This window comes from Triturus cristatus, chromosome 2_1, assembly GCF_964204655.1.
Source record: "Triturus cristatus chromosome 2_1, aTriCri1.1, whole genome shotgun sequence".
Taxonomy (NCBI): Eukaryota; Metazoa; Chordata; class Amphibia; order Caudata; family Salamandridae; genus Triturus; species Triturus cristatus.
Window position 1 is genome coordinate 1,080,562,750 of NC_140581.1, and position 24,002 is coordinate 1,080,586,751.

Sequence of the window (24,002 nt, forward strand, 5' to 3'; positions counted from 1 at the left end):
CCCCATTTCTTACAGCGCCGAGACTGTATGGATGACATACACTATTGGGGGTTGATATATCAACAACTGTATAATGATCTGGATGGGCACCACGCATAAACTGAATGAATTGTTTGGTTTTCTAAATACCAATGATTACAATATGTCGTTCACTATGGTCAATAGCAGGACGGAACTTTTTTTTCTGGATGTAGAATTGTATGTGACTGGAGATCGGATACACATTAGAATGCATAGAAAACCTACATCTTTTAACTTGTCATTACACAGAGGCAGCTTACACCCAAAGTGTGAAATCAATTCTATCCCATTTGGGGAAATGCTCAGGGCACAAAGGAACTGGAGCCAGGAGCAAACTTTTGAGGAGAACATAAAAGACATGGAACACCGGTTTTTAACACGCGGTATAGTAAGGAGGTAGTCAATAGTGCTAGCAACAAAGCACGTAAGCTTGACCGTTCTGATACTCTAAATGAAAATAAGAAAATGGAGGTAGATGTGAGAGGAGGTCTGATCAGACTTATTACAAATTACCAAAAGTAAACAAGGAAGAATCTGCTGTACCTATGTGCTTTTATAAAAATGCAATTAAGTCAATTTATAATAAAGACCACTCTTGCTAGACCATGCATATAAATTGTACTACGAAACAAGTTATCATGTTTTTACTTTTTTATTTTCAAAGTGATTGAAAAAGTTTCCTTAAACGAATGAATCATAAATTGGAAAAAACAATTCAACTAACAAATGGCATCACAATTATACAAACAACAATGCCCATGGAAAATCAGAAACACAAATTATTCAAACATTCTCATTCATACTTAAATCCATCCAAACCATGAAAACATACTACACAGACATCCTAAAATCTGGGAAGTAACAATTCAGAGGCCCTACGTGGTTGGCATATCATTTCTTTCAGAAGAAAACAAGAATTAATATATTGTTGGTAAGAGTTTGTGGTCATGAGGATTCAATCGTAAAACAGAAGAACAAGAACTTATCCTTTTGAACATATAAAGTCTCAATAATTCTAAGTAACTAATAAGGTTAAATAGCAGATCAAATTACAAATTACCACCCTTTCTCTCATGAGCTGTATAAAATACTAAATAAACACTGGACGCTACTTAGTCATCAGATAAGGATCTACAAACTAGTGTATGTGCTAGTCCACGGGTACTCATAGTACGGCCCGCGGGCTGCCTGCGGCCCGGCAAGCCTTCCTTGGCGGCCCGCAGACTTTGCAAACACCGTACCGTGTTTAAAAAAAAAATATTAATGAGTGTTCCTAAACACTGCCGGTTGCACCAGCGCGACTCTGACTCTGTGGGTGCCGGGCGGTTCCAGGGATAGTCAGAGTGGAGCTGCGGGGCCTAAGAAGAGGTGAAATGCAACAATTAACATGCAAATGGTCTTTTAAAGACCTGTGAAGTGCTCGGGTGCGGCTGTTGGTGTGCCCGGGAAGCTCTCTCAGCCGGCTGACACACACGCAGGTGGAATGACAGAGGATGACAGAGGGAGGTAGAGGGAGGGAGACAGAGGGAGAGGGAGGGAGGGAAAAGGAGGGAGGTGGACTGAAACATGACTAGTATCCGGACGTGAGGCCTACACGTTGCATTGTGAGGTGATGTCATATAGTGTATGTGTGGAGTAGCCACTTTGGTTTGGGACAAGCTTACTAGGCGCTTGCAAGATTTCATAGCGGTTCAAGACATTTGTTCTTTATTTTAACCTACTGTGTGATGTCTGTGTTTACTATTAGACATAATTCTACAATACTCAACTATTTAAAGAGAATAATATAGGCCATAGCAAAAAATAAGAACAAATACACTGCAGAATTATTAAATAATATTGTTTCCTTTTATTCTTTTGTCATTTCAATATCATAATTCTGGCATTAAGAGGGAAAGATGGTTTGTCTGTTCGTTTGGTTAAAATATTACAAAATATCTAGTATTCAGCCTTCTGCTTCTTTTGTACAAAAGACAAACAGGGCAATATTGAATGGATGATGTGGTTGGGTTTACTTGAGAGCTTTTGTAAGATTTTAGAAGAAATAAACTAAACCTCAAAGGACATTTTCTCTTTTGAAATTACCCATTGTAGCTGAAGTTCCTAAGCAATTTATAAATTGATGCCATCTTGTTTCTGCTTCCAGTGGAATAGATGTGTACCGATATGCTGGTCCACCGAAGCAGGGAACGCTTGGAAAAAAATATCCCCGTTATGGAGTATTATAAATGTTATTCCAGAGGACAAAAAAAGGAGAAGGCTGTGACAAAAGGTAGCTGTATTAAGAAAGCTGGCAGCATTTTGGGATTTTTAGAACATTACATATGATCAAGTTATAAGAGACCACCTTTTAAATAAAGACAAGAAGTAAGGATGTGCCCACACTTAATGTCACTATAAACATAGCAAAGGCGATTGAGCGGTCTAAAAGATATGTTGAGGAAATGCATGCTTAAGAGAAAACGAGGATAAGTGCTTTTCCTCAAACAATTCCTAAGAAGAAAAAAGGGGCATGGAGACAAAGGAATCAAACACAACTTCCGAAACAAGACAAAAGCCATGTTGTCACAGTGGTAGCCAATCACATTTAGCCAGCTGCAGATTTGCTCCTTCAGTTATTAAAATATGCAGTCAGCATGGCCATGGAGGATATGTTTGAACTGTATGTTTGAATATAAAGAGGTTGAAGTTAATAATGTGGACAAACAGAACTCTTCTGAAGAAACTCGTAAGGAGAGGGAAGGAGACAGACAGAGGGAGGGAGAGAGAGGGAGGGAGACAGACAGAGGGAGGGAGAGAGAGAGAGGGAGAGAGATGTGTGTATGCCGGTCTGGAGGCTCAGAGACAGAAGGAAACAGACAGCGGGAAGGAGAGGGAAGGAGACAGACTGAGGGAGGGAGACAGAGTGAGGGAGAGAGAGGGAGGGAGACAGACAGAGGGAGGGAGAGAGAGGGAGGAAGACAGAGGGAGGGAGAGAGAGAGAGAGAGAGAGAGAGAGATGTGTATGCCGGGTCTGGAGGCTTAGTGGATGAAGGCGTCCGCTGCAGGGACCTGTGTTCAACCTCATGGTCACATTTTTTTTGTGGCTTTAGCCCCGCCCCCTTCCCCCACTGACCCCGCCCCCACCAGTGCGGCCCTCGGCCACAAACCACACTGTAAATTTGGCCCCCGAGAGAAAGTTTGTGAGTACCCCTGTGCTAGTCCAAGTATCACTTACAAGAAGGGTAACACGATACGGAGCACTAGCCTTGAAGAAGTTCACTGCAAATCTTTTCCTGTCTGAGGGGGAGGGAGGGCTATCACTGGCAACCCGGACACCTCGGTAGGAGGGGCGGGGAGGCAAGGAAGGGGATCCAGAAGGGGGGCAGGGTTGAAAGAAAGGGGGGAAGGGGGGAGGACCAGAGAAACCACCCAAGGCGCCCCCGTCTCCCAGCGGCCCATTCTCATCTCGTCCACCTGGCTTCTCTGTTATTCAAGCACTCAGCGATGTCTGGGCCTGCACTAAGTTATCTTTTGCCTCTCGCGGTATGTCATTGTCTGAGTTCTCCGTCTGCACGTCTGAGTCAGTTACATTACGTGCTTTCCACGCCTTCAGTATGTCTGCCCACGGTTCTGCTAATGGCTTATGCCATTTCGTGACACTATCCTCATGAAGCAATGCCCTCTCCTCTGGCCCAACATGTGGTGTCGTATTCCCAGTCCACTATTAATGGGCACCCTGCCGCTCTCCACCTCAGAGCTATTCACCGTTTAGCTAATAAGAAAGCCAGGTCTCCAAATCTATGCCCCATTCGCCTAGATTTGGGTCTCGAAAATAGCCCCAATAAACACGCTTCCGGGCAACACTTCGGACTTTGAGCCAGAACCCTATTCACCGTCTCCACAACCGTTGTCCAGAAGCGTTGGAGCTCCGGACATGACCACACCATATGATCAAAATTGGTGTCCACTGTTAAACACCTGGCACAGGTCAAATCATCTCTCTTATACATAACATTCAGTTTGTGCGATGTGAGATAAGTTCTATGCAAGATGTTAAATTGGAACAGTTTAAAGGCTGCTTTACCTTCTTAGGGGTGCCTAAAACTTTTCCCCATTCCTTCTCAGTCAATGGTCTGCCCAATGTGCCTTCCTATCGCGCCCGTGTTTGGAGCAACGGTATCCGCGACATCTCAGCTATGGCAGATACAGCCATTTCACCAGGTGTTCTGCAGATCCCAATGTCACCATTGCTTGGAGCACTCTGTGTGTGGTGGGCTTCCCTGTTTTACCCCCCCCACTGTGCCATAATTGCCCCCCTTATTCTATGATAATTTAAAAATTGCCCTGGCGGTAGATCGTGGTATTCCAAAACGTCATCTAGTGGGAACAACACCCCATCCTGATAACAATCACTGACTGATAGGACTCCTGCCTCCCATTCCCCTTTGTGGTATCCCTGTGAGGGGTAGGTCAGTGCGTATAAGGGTGCTTCCAGAGTCCGCCTCACACATCTGTCCCAACACTTCATTGCTACCTTGAGAAGTAAACCCATATGTTGAATTTTCTGGCGAGGATCGAGCATCCTAGCAAGTAGGGTTCCCCAAGCCGTGTTAATCGGTAACATTACAGTCTCCAGTCCCCGGCCCTCTAGCCACCGGACCAGCCATTAGAGCTGCACCGCCAAATAATAGGCCTCAAAATCGGGAGCACCCAACTCCCCACTGGTCATCGGCATTCTAAGAGTCCGCAGAGACACCCTGTTACATCCGCCGTGCCACACTAGGTCCCACAACAGTGTATCCAGGGGCCGAAACCAGCTCTTTCGAATCACCACCGAAGGTTCACAAAGAAATACAAAAGTCTCGGCAACACCACCATTTTAGATAATGCCACCCGGGCCATAACCGGTAATTTAAGTGAGCGCCAAGAGGACACATTCGACCGCAGGCCTCTCAAAGCTCTTCCCAGGTTCCCCTCTAGCAGATCTAGTTGCTGGCAGTAAACCCATATTCCCAGGTATTTAAATGACATCGGTGCACACTCGAGTTCCATCTGGAGGTCAAACGACCTAGTAAAGTCTGGTCGCAACGGGAATATACATGTCTTTGTGGCGTTGACGCGTAGTCCCGAAAGCTCCACAAATTCTTCCAGGATACCCAACACTGTCGGGGCCCCCTGGGATCCACTTCGCAAATACACCAGAATGTCGTCTGAATATAATGAAACAATATGCACTGTCCCCTCAAACACTAGGCTGATATTACGCCCTCCTGCCTAAGTCGTTCCACCAATGACTCCATTGCCAAAGCAAAAAGCAGAGGCGACAACGGGCATCTGTGACGCGTCTCCCTATGTATAGGGTACTGGGCTGATACCACACCTCCCGTACGTACTCTGGCCCTCGGACTCGTATACAACAGGCAAGCCCATTTCAGCCATTGATCTCCCAACCCCATCCGCTTCATCACTGCCAAAAGGAAGACCCACCTCAAAATCAAAGGCCTTTTCCAGGTCAACAGCCATTATGACTGCCTCAGGGAACATAGCTAAGTCTCGATGGTATAACACATGGTACAACCTCCGTAAATTATTAGATGTCGATCGTGATGGAATGAATCCATTTTGGTCGGTGTGGAAAATCTCTGCATCAGGGAAAGAAGCCGGGTTGCCAGTGCCTTGCTGAGTATTTTAAAATCAATGTTCATCATGGACAATGGCCGAAAATGTGTTTTGTCCATGACCTCTTTTTCTGGTTTTGGGCAATGGAACCACCAGGGCCTCACTGACTGATGGTGGAAGTTGTTCTTTTCCGAACGCTGCAACATATATTTGATCTAATTTCAGGGCCAGGATATCTATAAAGGTACCATAAAATTCGGCCTGGAGGCCATCTGGTCCCCGTGTCTTCCCCCGCACAATATCTTTAATGGCAGATCGAATTTCCTGCAAGACCATTTTTGGCGCTAAGTTCTCCGGTGCTGCGCAATCTAGTGTCTGCAAACTCAAGCCCTCCAGGTACGCCACTGTCTTAACCCTCTGAGCTCCCCCTGGTTCTCCGTAAAGCCGCTCATAGTACATTCGAAATACTTCGTTGATGCCCCTCGGGAGTGGATCACTCGATCAGTGGAGTCTCAGATATTGGGGATCGGGGTCCCTCTGCCCTCTGGCCTAATCAACCATGCCAAAAGTCTCCCTGCTCTGACGCCCTCTACATGCTGTCACTCTTGGTAAGCTCAGGTGTCCAATGTCCTCAGCCTATCCCAGGCAGAATTATAAGTACTCTTCACTACTGCTATGCCTCTCCGGGTGTCAGTCCCTCCCCCAGTTTCCCTATCGAGTGACAATAACTGGGCTTCCAGAGATTCGAGTTCACGATAAAAAAAAAATTCTGGTACCCACCGTCTGACCCATGCACTGTCCCCTAACCATCACCTTAAAAGCGTCTCACTCCATGAGAGTAGAGCAAGCCGTCCCTTGGTTCATGTCAAAGTTAAACGGTATTGCCCCGGGGAGCGTTTGTCTAAAGCCATCGTCCTCCAGGAGATTAGGGTCCAGCCTCCACAGCAGTATGGGATCCCTTTCAGGGGTGGGGGCAAATTGCAATAGTAGTGGTCTATGATCTGAGATGGATCTCCCCAAATATTTCACCTTGGTCAACATCGGGGCAAACCTGTCTGCGCAGAGAAATATATCTAATCTAGTATGTAAATCGTAGGGTGTGGAGTAGTAGGAGTAGTAGGAGTATTCCCTCTTCTATTATGGACTCGCCATATTTCTAACAGTTCCTGCCCTGTTATACATCTTTGCAGGCCTTTAGCCATCGAGGCCCCTGTCATGCCTCTCAGCGGTGCGGTGGACCTGTTCAAACCCAAATCACAAATACAGTTAAAATCCCCCCCCCCCCCAGGATCAGGTCACTCTCTGCCAGTCCCGCAAGAGGTTTGGAAAGACGAGTCAGGAAGGCAACTTGGTCCTGATTTCATGCATAGACACTTCTTAGCGTCACTTCCCTGCCCTTCGGCATTCCCCGTACCAGCACATACCTCCCATCAGGATCAATTAGTTTATGGGATGCCTGAAATTGGGACGCCTGGCCTCACCCAGATAATCACCTCCCTTGCATATTCTGAAAACATGGTTGCAAACAATTGACCCCGCCACCTGCATACCAGTCGCACTACCTCCCCCTCCTGCAGCATCACGATGTGCGCACCTCTACGTTTTATGTAATTAAGGATGCTATACCGCTTCAATTGAGAACCCATGCCTCGGATGTTCCAAGTCAGGAGCTTAAACTCCTCAGAGTATCTAAGGTTTCCAGCCATATTGCAAGACTATCCCGTCACCCCTCTCCCCCGCCCCAAACCCCCCCAGCAGCAACAGTAGCGGACCCCATGCTACAACACAACAAACCGAACTGTAGAACTCCCCATCCCATGAGCGGACTGACAACGGTTAGCTTCCCAAACTAGTAAGAAAACATCACGTCTCTCAGAATGCCGCCACCAGCTCAGTGACGGTATTCTTGGTGGGGTGGGGGTGGATACAAAAGTCAAGTGGAGCAGGTGTGCCACGTCCCAGCCTTTCTACTGGATACAAACTGCAGTCTGCCATGGCCAAATTCTAGCCCAAGTCTGTAAACCGTTAGACCAAGGTTGTCCATCTTCTGAAAAGTGAATGTTTTGGGGGGCCCAACATAGATGCCAGTGCAGAAGGCATCCCAGATTTCTACCACAGCTAGGTGATATCATCTGCAGATCACTACGTAAGCTTCAGCAGCGGAGCATTGGACTCCAGAGAGTCCCCAGGTTCAGCCGACGCATCTGCCGATGCTACCGATGTCCCTGGTGTTTTACTTTGGTGGAGGGGTGAGAGCATTTGTGCCACAGACTGTAGCGCAGCCTGTCTATCATGCTTAGTTTGTGAAGCTGCAGGCTTGCTCGCCTGGGCTGCTGTGCGATTACGCTTAGGTCTCCGCCTGCGCGGCTGTAGTCCCGGCTCAGTGTGCTGCGTTTTTTTAGGCGGCAGTGCACCCTGCTTATAGGCTTCCATCCAGTTCCAAACCTCGTCCGGGGTGTCACAGAAATACGAGTTACCCTCAACCATGGTCTTCAGCCTGGCCGGTAATATTAGGGAGTATTGTATTCCTTCCTCTCTGAGTGCCTTTTTGGCTACAAGAAAGGATGCCTGCAATTTTGCAGTGAAATCCAGGAATATTGACACCTTACTGTTCTCGATCACATACTGGCCGTGGGTGCGGGAGTGCTGGAGAAGCGCATCTCTATCCCTAAAATGCAGTAGCCTTGCAATTACCGGCCGTGCAGGGCCCCCAGGGGCTGGCGGTCAGCCCGGAACCCTATGCGTTCTGTCCAGAGCGAAAAACTGAGACAAGAGCTCCGGGGGTACGATGGAACATAACCAGATCTCCAGAAATTCCACCATGTTGGACCCTTCTATCCTTTCTGGCATCCCTATGAGTCGGACATTATTCCTATGTCTATGTCTATGTCTATGTATTGGTATTTGTAAGGCGCGTATATCACCCGAAGGTCTCATAGCACCAGCAGACACTCAGAGGTAAGGTGTAAGACATGCAGAATTTAGAAAAGCCATGTTTTCAGGAGTTTACGGAATTTCTGGTGGCTGGGTTCCAGTCTTAAATGTAGGGGGAGAGCATTCCAGCTTTCAGGGGCAATTTTAGAGAAGGACCTGTCCCCATTTTTGACGGTTCGTACTTTGGGCACCCTTAAGAGGTGCAAGCTGGAGGATCTGAGAGTTCTCGTTGGGTGATAGTCTATAAGTTTATTTGCTAGATAGACTGGGCCGTTGCCGTTCAGAGATTTATGAACCAGACAGCAAATTTTAAACTTAATGCGTTTTTTTATGGGAAGCCAGTGAAGCGCCTTCAGACAGGGGGCGGAAGAAGTGCGGGCCGGTAGATCAAGGGCCATTCTGGCTACAGTATTTTGAAGGACCTGGAGTTTGCTCAGGAGAGTCTCGCTAATAGAGGCAAAAAGAGCATTGCCGTAGTCTAGGCGACTAATAATTAGTCCCTGGATTAAAGGTAGACGCGAGGAGAGAGGAATCCACTTAAAGATCTTCTTTAGGCTGCGTAGGAGTCCGAAACTGGTGTGGGAGATATTTTTGATGTGATCAGCCAAGGTTAGTTTATTATCGAGCATTATCCCTAAGTTGCGGGCAGCTGTCTTGGGGGAAGGACAGGCACCCAACTGTGCTGGCCACCATTCTTCTGACCAGTGCTTATGAGCATTTCCGAAAAGCACAATCTCCGTCTTAGCCGCGTTGAGTAGAAGATAGTTGTCTGACATCCAGTCTTTTACTGCTAGCATACATTTTTGGAACCTTAATTTGATGTGAGTGGAGTTGGGACCCAAGGTAATGAGGATTTGAGTGTCGTCGGCATATGACACTGTCTCGAATCCATGAGCTTTAATTAGTTTTGCAAGAGGGGAGACGTAAAGATTGAAGAGTGTAGGGCTCAAGATAGAACCCTGAGGTACACCTTTGTCAACTGGCTGATTAGCTGATGAGAATTTGCCAATCTGGACCTTGGAACTCCGACCGGTCAGCTAGCTTTTGATCCAAGCCAAAGCAGGGCCTTCGACACCAACCTCTGCCAGCAGTTCTATCAGGATGCTGTGTGAGACGGTGTCGAAGGCTGCGGATAGGTCGAGTAATATTAAGATGGCTGATTGTTTGGCATCCAAAGCAAGCCTAATGTTGTCGACCATTTCAAGTAGGGCTGTTTCGGTGCTATGGAACGCCCTAAAACCTGACTGGGAAGGGTCTAGCAGTTTGTTCGACTCAAGGTGATTAATGAGTTGGGTGTTGACAAGGGATTCAATGATCTTGCCGAACATCGGGAGAAGGGAGATGGGCCTGTAGTTCAGGGGTAGGGCTGGGTCAGCAGAAGGTTTCTTCAGAATCGGTCTAATGATGGCTTCTTTCCAATGTGATGGAACCGTTGAGTGGGAGAGTGAAAGATTGAAAATTTTTGTTAAGTGAGGGATCAGAACTGGCGCAATTTTAGATAGGATTGGAGAGGAAGCTGGGTCAATAGGGGAGCCAGACTTGATTCTATTCATAGTCAAGGTGACTTCGTCATTTGAAAATGGGTGAAATTGATTTAGGATAGTGATGGGGATAGGCGGGGCTATATTGGTGGAAAGATCAAGAGAGAGAGACGAAGTGGTGGACTCGGTGAATGATTTATAGATATCATTTATTTTGTTGTAGAAAAAATATGAGAGAGTATCGACCCAATTCCGAGATGCGTTAGCGACAGGTTGGCAGGATAGGGGGTTGGAGAACTCTTTTACTATTTTGTAGAGTTCTTTATGTGAATTTGCGGCCTGGTCTATCCTATTTCCCAAGTAGACTTTTTTGGCTAGTGCTATATCGCTCATGTATTGGTGGTGGAGCTTTTTGTAGAGAAATCTGTCCTACGATTGCGGCCTTCCGAATCTTCAGCACGCCACACAAGAATCGTTACCCTGGTGGAAAGGTCATCTATCTTGGTTGCATGTAGTTTATGCTCCAGCTGTAGGTCTGTAATTGCTAATTCTGTTTCCCAGACCCTGTCTGCCAGCTTCCGATGTTCCGCCTGGAGCAGTCCCAGACCCACAGATACCGCTCCAATGTCTTGTTGAAAGGCATTTTTAGTGTCGGATATGGCTGACAGTACCCTATCCAGGAGAGAATGAAGAGAGTTATTGCCTCGAGGGGTTTCTCAACCACCTCTCTCTTGCGCCACAGGAGAGGGCTCCCTAGTAGCGGGCTGGGTCCCGCCTACCTTCTGTTTCGGTTTAGGCATCCTGTTCGCTGGCGACCCCCGGATGACAAAGCAACCAAAGCGACATCAGAGGAGCCTCCTCCCGGTAACGACGATGTGTCAATGTCTATCTGCTGCACTCCTAGGTTACTGCAGTACTTTCTACCGTTCCCCTCTCAAAGCACTGCACCCGTGGGTGTGTTCCTCAGCAACATCTTTTGTGCAGGAGGGAAATGGCTGGGGTCTCCTGCCACCAGACTATGTTGAGAGCTGTCCCACCAGTCCCGAGGGCTCAGTCAGGACTCCTCCGCTACATCAGAGACCCCAGGCCTGTACGGGCACCAGAACTCCAGGTCCATCCATACTGTCCACCATTCGCACCCAAGCGTTTCCTCTGCCTCAGGTGCTGGGAGGCACAGGCTCATCCCCAACACAGTCCACTACACAATTCCCTCTCCACTCGAGGAATCCAGCACCACTGGTACTGCAGGTCTGTTGTGCGCACACTTCTGTTCTTCCCAGCCACTGCAGTCACCGTACAGCTCTACAGTGGTGCCCCACTGCATGGCCTCCCTCTGGCGTGCACCGCACCGTATGGCAATTTAGCAGGTCTGGCACAATCTCCCCCTGCCAGTGGGGTCCATGGCCCCTGATTCGCCTTGCCCCCGTCAGGCCCTGTCCAGCATATAGGTCCCCAATGTCACTCAGATGCCAGGGCCGAACACCTGCTGCCACTGCAAACCTCCGCCGCCGCACTCAGCAGCGCGCCGCCGGTAATTATGCTAATGGGGCAACCCTCTGCTCTCCGGTGGTGCAGCAGGCTGCAGCCGCCTACCGTAAATACCCAGGGTCCATGATTGTCGGCAGTCTCGGGCACCAGGCCGCTCCACAAGGCCTCCCAGACCTAGGGACAGCACCCAACAAAGGTCGATGAGTGGTAGAGCGCAGGGGGCACAGCCGACCTCCAGGCCATCCGCTCCTCCCGTAGGGCTCCCCGCGGCCACCGGCGCACTCACCAGGGCTTTCAAGCAGGAATGTGTGCCCCTGGTCCGGACCTCCACACCTCACGCTCGGCTCTGACCAAGCGGTGCCAACTGTATCGCAGCCCCATTACCGTTGGCACTCCGGGTGGCAATCATCTCCCCCAGGGAGCTCGGGGCAGGCCGGGCAAGCAGAGCAGCAGGCATGGAGCCCAGGAACAAGGGCGCGCTGAAGTGCTTCACAGCGCGTAGCATTGATTGTTAGGGCAAACAGAGGGATCAGGGTATTGAAGTGGGATACTGACCAGTCGGGTAGATGGCTGGTGGCATCCCTTTCGATATGTGGTACTTTGTATACGTGTGCTACTTATTATGGTCCGAATGAGGATAACCCCGGTCCCCTTTTGAGGTTAGCGGCCGGACTATTAGGGACATCGGCCCCGGTTTTTTTAGGGGGGGGATTTTAACTTGGTTTTTGACCAGGTTTTAGATCGAACCTCCAGGGCTAAGTATCGAACGCCCTTTAAAATGACCTCAGTCTTGGGAAATATTATGAGAGACTTTAATTTGCTGGATGTGTGGCGTTCTAAATATGGTGAAAGGAGAGGATATTCATTTTACAGTAAAAAATATAAACAGTTTTCTAGAATTGATTACTTCCTACTAGATCAACGATTGCTCGCCGATATAATCTCAGTGAGCCATACTCCCGTAGGGATTTCAGACCATTCTGTAATAGAATTAGTCTTTCAGCTGAGTTCTAAACCAGTAGAGTCCAGGTGGACATTAGATAGGGCACTTCTTTTGGACGCTGATGTAAAAGTAGAACTAACAGAGAGAATTAGGGAGTTTTTTATATTTAACATTGGTTCCTCTGCAGTTCAAATAGTTTGGGAGTCCTTTAAAGCCTTTCTTCGCGGATTGTTGAGTTCTTTAATGAGTCATAGGAGAAAGATCTTGAAAAGAAAAGAGTCGGAGGATTTGAAGGCAATAAAGGAAAAAGATCTTGAACTACAGCGGGCCACTATTTCAGACAGGGGGGGAATCCCTAAGTTGGAGAGAGAACTATTAGACCTGCAAACATCATTTAAAGCAACCGCAGATAAGATCATAAAGGAAAGATGGGAGGTTAGTAAATTAAAAAATTTCGAATATGGAGAAAAATGTGGAGCCCTCCTGGCCTGGAAATCCAGTACAGATAGAGTTAGGAATAACATTAAATTGTTAATTCAGAGAGAATCAGCCCTCCCAATCATTGAGGATATGGCCATCAGAGAGGAAGCAAGGGGGTTTATGCAGGGTCTATATAAGGAAGATAACAATAGTGGACCTGAGGAGGTTAGAGCTTGGTTAGGTCAGAGGGATTTGCCCCAGTTATCCGATGAGGATAGGTCTTATCTGGAGAGTGAAATCACGGAGGGGGAAATAAGAAACCAACTCAAGAAAATGAGTTGTGGTAAAGCAGCAGGCCCTGATGGGCTGCCGACTGAGGTTTACCTGGATTTTCTTGATGTGATGGTTCCGGTGTTAACCACACTTTTTAACAGTCTGTTTAAACTCGGTCATAGTATTCCCCCCTTCTTGGTTTGAAGCCACAATAACTCTTATAGCCAAGCCGAACAAAGACCCCCAAAAGATAGAGTCTTACAGGCCTATATCTTTATTGAATTCAGATTTAAAGATCTACTCTGGGATACTGGCCACAAGACTTGCTAAAATTATAAAAACAATTATCCACCCAGATCAAAGAGGGTTCATCCCTGGGAGGCAATTGAATGAATTAACATTCCAGGTGATCGGGGCAATCGATTTTGCGGAAGAGAGGGGGTTGCCATTAGCAATAGTCGCAATCGATGCGGCCAAAGCCTTTGATCAGGTTAATTGGGAGTATCTTTGGGCAACAATGTCCAGCTTTGGTTTCCCACAAGTTTATATAGAAGGGATCAAATCACTTTATCAGAGTTCGCGAGCTAAGGTCTTGGTAAACGGGGGTCTATCAGATTGGTTTAACATTTTCCGCGGAACCAGACAGGGATGTCCTTTGTCCCCTTTACTGTTTGATATCTACATGGAGCCTTTTGTCTCTCTTATTAGAGCCGATCAAAAAATTTCACCTTTTAAAATAGCAGATTTAGAGCTTAAAACAGCGTTGTAGGCGTACGATCTTCTGCTATATACTTCTAATCATACTGAGGCAATCCCTAGACTATTTGAATTAGCTGAAGAATTTGGACGGCTATCTGGGTATCAAATTAATAAGGGGAAGACTGAAATAATGGGGTGGAATAATTTAACAGGCATCCCGGGGGCCAGAAATAAAATCAGATACCTGGGAATCTATCTTACCCAGAAACTGACTGATATTCCTAAAATCAGTTGGCAGTTAGTCGTTAATGAGATTTCTAAAACGCTAATAAAATGGGCCAATTTGCCACTGAATTTGTATGGGCGAGTCAATCTGGTTAAAATGACAATCCTCCCTAAAGTAACTTTTTTGTTCAATGCTATTCCTCTGGCTTTTCCTATAAAAGATATTACGAGCCTACAAGGGAAAATAGGATCCTTTATATGGGCCTCGAAATCGCCTAGGATTGCATGGAAGAAATTAAGGAGGGGATTAAAGATTGGGGGTTTGGCCCTACCTGATCTGTTGTTATATTGTCACGCCTTCCATCTTAAGAATTTCAGATTATTGGTTAACAAATTGGACTCTTCTTCACAGGGTCGCCTATTTCAGGCTTTATTGTACGACCAGCCTCAGGGTCAGGAATTTTTCCTTTTTAAATTTGGTGATCAAAATTTTTTCAAAAAGGTTCGCCTTAAGATCCTGCAGACAGCACTAAGCAACTGGATATATTTCCGGAGAACGTTGGGGATCCCCTATTATAACATGCATGCCCCAATCTGGGATTCGCCAGGTACTCCGGAATGCCTGCAGGACCAACTATCCCAGCCACTTAGGAAAGCAGGTTGTAGGAGATGGGGTGACCTCTGTCTTGATTCGCGTCTTATGGGCTGGGAGGCTATAGCGGCTTTGACCAACGGGTCTTTAACAAGATTTAAATATTATCAACTTTCTGCCTGGTGGTCAGGGCAGTCGCTGGTGTTTGAAGATGAAAGGGGGATCTTAGATGCTGTTTGTAGAGGCGGAGTTTGGAAACGAGAGGTTTCATTTTGGTATAGGTCACTATTAGGTGTAAAAGAAACTCTGAACCAGGAACTGGGAGGCCTTTGGGGTAATGTTTTGGGTGGCGGTCTGGAGACGGTGCAAAAAATTTGGATGGACTCATTTTCTATCTCACAGAGTTTAATTAAACCAGCAAATTTGAGGAGAAACCACCTGTTTACGGCATATAGGATTTACTGGACTCCGGCAAAGCTATCTAAGATCACGTCCAATAATTATCATTGCCCCAGATGTAAACACCCGGCAGCGGACGATTTACATATGTTTATGGAATGTTCAAAACTTTCGGGTTATTGGGAGGCGGTCTGTGGTTTCTTGGAAAAGGTATTAAAAACCCCTATTACATGTTCTCTTAGTCTGATTTTTTTCGGTCTGCTATCAAATTATAATATTAATAATTATGCCTCACAATTTATATTCTATGTGATAGTTATAGCCAGAAGAGAAATATGTAAAGAATGTAAATCAGAGGCCCCCCCAAGATTTGCTGATTGTTGTTTAAAAAACATCATGATGGTTAGCAAGTCTGATATGGCCTGTGAGGCCGCAAGCGCCGAGGGGGTGTGGTCGGCCCTGGTTGCCCTGGTTGAAAAACTAAGGGTGGTCCTATGATTATGCCAGAGGTTTGTGGTTCAGTCCTCCCGAGCTCCCAGGGTGGCCCAGTTTAGTGAATGGGAATGGGAGTCAGACACGATGACAGCCTACCTCTGGGAGATCTCTTTTCTCTTTCCACACACTGTGTTAAGGGCGGTAAGGACATCAGAGAGTGTGGAAGGTTTGAGGATCTTCCACCTAGAGTTTAAAATATCTGGTGGCATGTATGAGGACAAAAAAAAAAAAGGAATGTGTGCCCCTGGTCCGGACCTCCACACCTCTGACCAAGCGGTGCCAACTGTATCGCAGCCCCATTACCGTTGGCACTCCGGGTGGCAATCATCTCCCCCAGGGAGCTCAGGGCAGGCCGGGCAAGCAGAGCAGCAGGCATGGAGCCCAGGAACAAGGGCCCACTGAAGTGATTCACAGCGCGACAGGCCGCGCTCACCCCTGGTGACGGGCAGCCGAGCAGTTCCTTCGCAGCAACAGGATGCCGCTAAGTTCCCCCCTGTGTGGAATGCCGGGTGAGGAGTCATTCTCGTGCCGCCGTGGCAGCCGGTGATGCCTCAGCTGCAGGATATTTAGCTGGCCGGGACGGAGCTCCAAGCTCACACGTCCGCCATGCTTGGTGTCTTGGCCGCACCCCCAGGCAGGTTGTATATGATTTCAAACTGCCTGTACAATGTTATAGCTGAGGTACAATGGGTTAAATAGGTCAACGATTGATAAGGATACCATCTTGTGATGAATTTGATGCAAGACACACCATCTCAATGAAGTAGAGATATTAATTTATTAATTTATAAATGTGGTTTAAACATGACTAGTGGGTTTTTGATCGAAGGTTGATGTTCAGGCTCACACATCTGTGTTGACTCTATGGTTGATCCAATACTGATCAGGAAATCGATTCTCTTGTTATACAGGTAGTTTCAGATATTTTCTTTGACACTTGATTCACACTCTAATCGGTGGACCAATTGAAATTTTATTCTCAATTTGTATTTGCAATTTTTCTTGATTTTGAACTGATTTGCAAATACCTGAACTTACGTCTTTACTCCTGTTCATCATGCCCGCCCAAACATTAGATCGCAATCGGGGCTTAGCGATGTATTATGGTGTGTAATAAGACCGGAGCGGTGGTAATTTTGTTTTCGCAGTAGCGATCTGATACAGTTTTGCTGTTTCTCATAAAAAATGGGTAGTGAAGAAGTAATTTTGTATGCTTTTCTGATGACTCACACTATGTAGAAACTAGGCAGGTTTGGCTTATAACTTTAAACTTACATGGTAGCTTAGGGATCTAAGATTTATTGGTAAGAGTGGAACAATAGCGCAAATAAACACTAAGGGCCCGATTCACAGAACTAACTTAAGACAAAATCCTTAACTTACTACCATTTTGGTATTCACAGAAGGCACTTACTCATTTCGGTATTCACAGAAGTTAGGAGTCCTAACTTTAGGACTTCTAAATGCCTTCTGTGAATACAGAAAGTCTTAAAGTTAGGATTTTTCTCAGTTCAGGAAAGTTAGGACTCCTAACTTTAAAACTCCTAAATGCCTTCTGTGAAAGTCTTAAAGTTAGGATTTTTCTCAGTTTAGGAGTCCTAAAGTTAGGAGTCCTAACTTTATGACTCCTAAACTGAGAAAAATGATAACTTTAAGACTTTCGATATTCACAGAAGGCATTTAGGAGTCCTAAAGTTAGGACTCCTAACTTCTGTGAATACCGAAATGAGTAAGTGCCTTCTGTGAATACCAAAATGAGTAAGTGCCTTCTGTGAATACCAAAATGGTAGTAAGTTTCGGATTTTGTCTTAAGTTAGTTCTGTGAATCGGGCCCACTATTCTGGAGTTTAGTGAATATTATAGTATTAGCTCTCAGCTGAGTTGGAGAGCCTGCTCCTTGAGGAATGTTTTGATATTGGATACTATAATATTCACTGCACTCTAGAATATAGTCCCATAATGCTTTGCAGGGCCTTTGGTTGGGATTGTATTTTTGCCCATAACTGTGCTTGGGGTGGTCCTAGGAGGATGGAACCACCACTGAATCATTTCAGCATGATGTGCTCTTTGTGTTCAAGGCATCTGCTTGGTTCTCTCCCTAGGTTAGGAAAGACCCCAAAATCATCACCTCTCTCACTGCTTGCTATATTTTCATTTTCTCTTTTGTGAACTGACTATATGCATTTTAGTTTGTAAAGATTGAATTATTTATTGTTTAACTAAAGCCACTGTTTGCTATATTTTCATGTTTGTGCGTTGTAAATATGTATTTTAGCATGTGAAAATAGTTACTTGTTGTGTTACTTAAATTATGTGAAATTTCAGGTAATTATTACATTTTATTAACACACATAACACGGATTCATGCAAAAACTCTGGAATAATCTACTGCACCCACAACCCTTTGATAAAAAATCTTTACATGCTAAAAAGTTTATAACCAATTCACAAAAGTGAGCTTTGAATAATATCAGGCAATGAGAGAGGTGATGATTTTGGGGTCCCCCCTAACTTAGGGGGAGGACCAAGCAGATGCCTTGAACACAAAGAGCATATCATGCTCAACGATTGTGGTGGTCCCATCCTCCTAGGACCACCCCAAGCAAAGTTATGGGCAAAACATACAATGCCAACCAAAGGCCCAGCAAAGCATTATGGGGTGAGATTCTCGCGTGCAGTGAATATTATAGTATTAGCTATCAGCTGAGCCTGGAGAGCCTGCCCCTTGAGGAATGTTTTGATATTGGATACTGTAATATTCACTGCACTCTAGAATCTCATCCCATAAAGCTTTGCAGGGCCTTTGGTTGGGATTGTATTTTTGCCCATAACTGTGCTTGGGGTGGTCCTAGGAGGATGGGACCACCGCCAATCGTTCAGCATGATGTGCTCTTTATGTTCAAGGCATCTGCTTGGTTCTCTCCCTAGGTTAGTGAGGACCCCAAAATCAAAGTAGTGCATCGGCACATTCCTGACATTTTTTTTTATTTTTTATTTACACGCATGGCAGCTCAGCAGGAAGGCTGCCGTGCGTCAAAATATTGTTAATTAGGCCCTAGGAGTGATGTGGGGATTGGAATTTTTTTTCTTAATTTTGCGACGAGGTTACTCAAAATGTTATATAAGACAGTGACAAATGCATTCTACAGAATTAAGATTACATGATTTATGTGAGATCACTGGCAAAGTAAATATGAAATAATCATGTCTTTTATTTTTCACCCGGTCCAAGCGAGCGGCGTATCTGGCGGAAGATTGACAGAAAACCGATGCGGGGGGAAGAGGTACTGTTTTTCTCTCACTGGAAAGAAATGAAAAGTTTCCACTCGAGGAATCCAGCACCACTGGTACTGCAGGTCTGTTGTGCGCACACTTCTGTTCTTCCCAGCCACTGCAGTCACCGTACAGCTCTACAGTGGTGCCCCACTGCATGGCCTCCCTCTGGCGTGCACCGCACCGTATGGCAATTTAGCAGGTCTGGCACAATCTCCCCCTGCCAGTGGGGTCCATGGCCCCTGATTCGCCTTGCCCCCGTCAGGCCCTGTCCAGCATATAGGCCCCCAATGTCACTCCGATGCCAGGGCCGAACACCTGCTGCCACTGCAAACCTCCGCCGCCGCACTCAGCAGCGCGCCGCCGGAAATTATTAAGGGTGGGCGTAGTTCGCGAAGTAGCACTTCGCGAAGCTACGCAAAGTGCAGTTCGCACTACGCGAGCTTCGCGTAGCACTTCGCGAACTGCGTAGTAACATGTTCGCACTGTGCAAGATTTTGTTTTCAATGATTGCACAGTGCGGACAAGCAACCGGCACTGTGCAATCATTGAAAATGGCATCTTGCACAGTGCGAGCTGTAGTTTTCTGCTGCTCGAGGAGATTTTTACTCGAGCGGCAGCTTTCTCAACGCGAACTAGTAGTTTCTCATCGCGAGCGGTCGCAAGCATACGCGACCCCTCGCAATGACAAACCTGACCTCCTCTCGTTGGGAATCTCGCCGGGAGGTTTATTTTCCTTGTTCGTGATCGCCAACTTGATGTTGCTGATCGCGAACAAGGAAAAAGTCTCGCCGGGATGTCATTTTGCTTGCACGCGGTCACCAACTTGCCGCTGAGGACCGCGAGCAAGCAAAAAATGACCGCAGCACTACGCAAGACTACGCTACGCGTGTTCGCACTGTGCTACGTGCAATTTGCGTAGTGCGAAGTAGCGCGAACTTCGCAAACTTCGCGAGCGTAGCGTAGTGCTTTGCCCAGGCCTAGTAATTATGCTAATGGCGCAACCCTCTGCTCTCCGGTGGTGCAGCAGGCTGCAGCCGCCTACCGTAAATACCCAGGGTCCATGATTGTCGGCAGTCTCGAGCACCAGGCCGCTCCACAAGGCCTCCCAGACCTAGGGACAGCACCCAACAAAGGTCGATGAGTGGTAGAGCGCAGGGGGCACAGCCGACCTCCAGGCCATCCGCTCCTCCCGTAGGGCTCCCCGCCGGCCGCCGGCGCACTCACCAGGGCTTTCAAGCAGGAATGTGTGCCCCTGGTCCGGACCTCCACACCTCACGCTCGGCTCTGACCAAGCGGTGCCAACTGTATCGCAGCCCTATTACCGTTGGCACTCCGGGTGGCAATCATCTCCCCCAGGGAGCTCGGGGCAGGCCGGGCAAGCAGAGCAGCAGGCATTGAGCCCAGGAACAAGGGCCCGCTGAAGTGCTTCACAGCGCGACAGGCCGCGCTCACCCCTGGTGACGGGCCGCCGAGCAGTTCCTTCGCAGCAACAGGATGCCGCTAAGTTCCCCCCTGTGTGGAATGCCGGGTGGGGAGTCGTTCTCGTGCCGCCGTGGCAGCCGGTGCTGCCTCAGCTGTAGAATATTTAGCTGGCCGGGACAGAGCTCCAAGCTCACACGTCCGCCATACTTGGTGTCTTGGCCGCGCCCCCAGGCAGGTTGTATATGATGTCAAACTGCCTGTACAACGTATAGCTGAGGTACAAAGGGTTAAATAGGTCAACAATTAATAAGGATACCATCTTGTGATGAATTTGATGCAAGACACACCATCTCAATGAAGTAGAGATATTAATTTATAAATGTGGTTTAAACATGACTAGTGGGTTTTTGATCGAAGGTTGATGTTCAGGCTCACACATCTGTGTTGACTCTGTGGTTGATCCAAAACTGATCAGGAAATCGATTCTCTTGTTATACAGGTAGTTTCAGATATTTTCTTTGACACTTGATTCACACTCTAATCGGTGGACCAATTGAAATTTTATTCTCAATTTGTATTTGCGATTTTTCTTGATTTTGAACTGATTTGCAAATACCTGAACTTACGTCTTTACTCCTGTTCATCATGCCCCCCCAAACATTAGATTTAAGAGCAATCGGGGCTTAGCGATGTATTATGGTGTGTAATAAGACCGGAGCGGTGGTAATTTTGTTTTCGCAGTAGCGATCTGATACAGTTTTGCTGTTTCTCATAAAAAATGGGTAGTGAAGAAGTAATTTTGTATGCTTTTCTGATGACTCACACTATGTAGAAACTAGGCAGGTTTGGCTTAGAACTTTAAACTTACATGGTAGCTTAGGGATCTAAGATTTATTGGTAAGAGTGGAACAATAGCGCAAATAAACACTAAGGGCCCGATTCACAGAACTAACTTAAGACAAAATCCTAAACTTACTACCATTTTGGTATTCACAGAAGGCACTTACTCATTTCGATATTCACAGAAGTTAGGAGTCCTAACTTTAGGGCTTCTAAATGCCTTCTGTGAATACAGAAAGTCTTAACCCCTTCAGCGCTGCGGGAATTCCCCCGCGGTGCTGAAGGGTTCGAGCGCGGGCGGGGCCATGACGGAACGGTTCCGTCATGAGCACAGCGCAACCGATTCTCATGACGGAACCGTTCCGTCATGGGCATGGAAGGGGTTAAAGTTAGGATTTTTCTCAGTTCAGGAAAGTTAGGACTCCTAACTTTAAAACTCCTAAATGCCTTCTGTGAAAGTCGTAAAGTTAGGATTTTTCTCAGTTTAGGAGTCCTAAAGTTAGGAGTAATAACTTTACGACTCCTAAACGGAGAAAAATCCTAACTTTAAGACTTTCGGTATTCACAGAAGGCATTTAGGAGTCCTAAAGTTAGGACTCCTAACTTCTGTGAATACCAAAATGAGTAAGTGCCTTCTGTGAATACCAAAATGAGTAAGTGCCTTCTGTGAATACCAAAATGGTAGTAAGTTTAGGATTTTGTCTTAAGTTAGTTCTGTGAATCGGGCCCAATATTCTGGAGTTTAGTGAATATTATAGTATTAGCTCTCAGCTGAGTTGGAGAGCCTGCTCCTTGAGGAATGTTTTGATATTGGATACTATAATATTCACTGCACTCTAGAATATAGTCCCATAATGCTTTGCAGGGCCTTTGGTTGGGATTGTATTTTTGCCCATAACTGTGCTTGGGGTGGTCCTAGGAGGATGGAACCACCACTGAATCATTTCAGCATGATGTGCTCTTTGTGTTCAAGGCATCTGCTTGGTTCTCTCCCTAGGTTAGGAAAGACCCCAAAATCATCACCTCTCTCACTGCTTGCTATATTTTCATTTTCTCTTTTGTGAACTGACTATATGCATTTTAGTTTGTAAAGATAGAATTATTTATTGTTTAACTAAAGCCACTGTTTGCTATATTTTCATGTTTGTGCGATGTAAATATGTATTTTAGCATGTGAAAATAGTTACTTGTTGTGTTACTTAAATTATGTGAGATGTAGAATATAGTCCCATAATGCTTTTCAGGGCCTTTAGTTGGGATGATTTTGGGGTCCCCCCTAACTTAGGGGGCGGACCAAGCAGATGCCTTGAACACAAAGAGCATATCATGCTCAACGATTGTGGTGGTCCCTTCCTCCTAGGACCACCCCAAGCAAAGTCATGGGCAAAACATACAATGCCAACCAAAGGCCCAGCAAAGCATTATGGGGTGAGATTCTCGCGTGCAGTGAATATTATAGTATTAGCTCTCAGCTGAGCCTGGAGAGCCTGCCCCTTGAGGAATGTTTTGATATTGGATACTATAATATTCACTGTACTCTAGAATCTCGTCCCATAAAGCTGTGCAGGGCCTTTGGTTGGGATTGTATTTTTGCCCATAACTGTGCTTGGGGTGGTCCTAGGAGGATGGGACCACCGCCAATCGTTCAGCATGATGTGCTCTTTATGTTCAAGGCATCTGCTTGGTTCTCTTCCTAGGTTAGTGAGGACCCCAAAATCAAAGTAGTGCATCGGCACAATCCTGACATTTTTTTTTTTTCTTTTTCTTCACAGGCATGGCAGCTCAGCAGGAAGGCTGCTGTACGTCAAAATATTGTTAATTAGGCCCTAGGAGTGATGTGGGGATTGGACATTTTTTTCTGAATTTTGCGACGAGGTTACTCAAAATATTATATAACACAGTGACAAATGCATTCTACAGAATTAAGATTACATGATTTATGTGAGATCACTGGCAAAGTAAATATGAAATAATCATGTCTTTTATTTTTCACCCGGTCCAAGCGAGCGGCGTATCTGGCGGAAGATTGACAGAAAACCGATGCGGGGGGAAGAGGTACTGTTTTTCTCTCGCTGGAAAGAAATGAAAAGTTATATTGTTAATTTGAGAATCAAAAGGCTTACAATTCTATTGCACATGTTTTTGTGTTAAAAATGTGTACTTTTTTCTGTGCTACCTCACGTACTGCAAATTTGTCCAAAGTGTGTACTCTAAAATTGATAGTTATATAATGTAAAAAGGAAAATTGGCTCATTCGTCTTCTGATAACAGCGGTGCTCAATTTGTGTGGGTAATGCTAGTGCGGATCCTATTGCCTATGAAAGTAAAAACAAGCGAGTTACATTTATCCAGTGTGAGGACAACTTTCTGTCATGTGTTAGATTTCAAAATAACGTTCAAATTGTCTAGAAACAAATGCATTCGTAAGTTCCATTAGCAATTCTTGTGCAAGAATTTTCAAAGACCCGGGTGAATGCCAATCTAAAGTCTCTTGGCCATAACAAGTAGCTATTAAGATCATTAGTTGTCATCTATCACCCTCTTGTGGTCACTTGTGGTGTCAATTGTCTGAAGAGGTGTTACTGAAGCACCAGTCCTGTAAATGGGAACTGCAGTCTGAGCATATAAAATATACTCATGTTCTGCAGACTGCGTTAGGATACATGGGTGAAATGTAGTTTAGATCATTGTAGGTTACCTTAGTTGGAACAAGAGGTGCACAATGTTTCTCGGAGGTCATGCCTCTGTCCTCCGAGGAATCTGTCCCTGGAAGACAGAGCACTCACCATGAAAATATTAATCATTCCTTGGTCAGTGCACATAGCAGTGACCTCCCATCCCCATATCTGTTTCCACAGCTTATTCAAAAGAAGAGAAAGAGATCTGTTTGTAA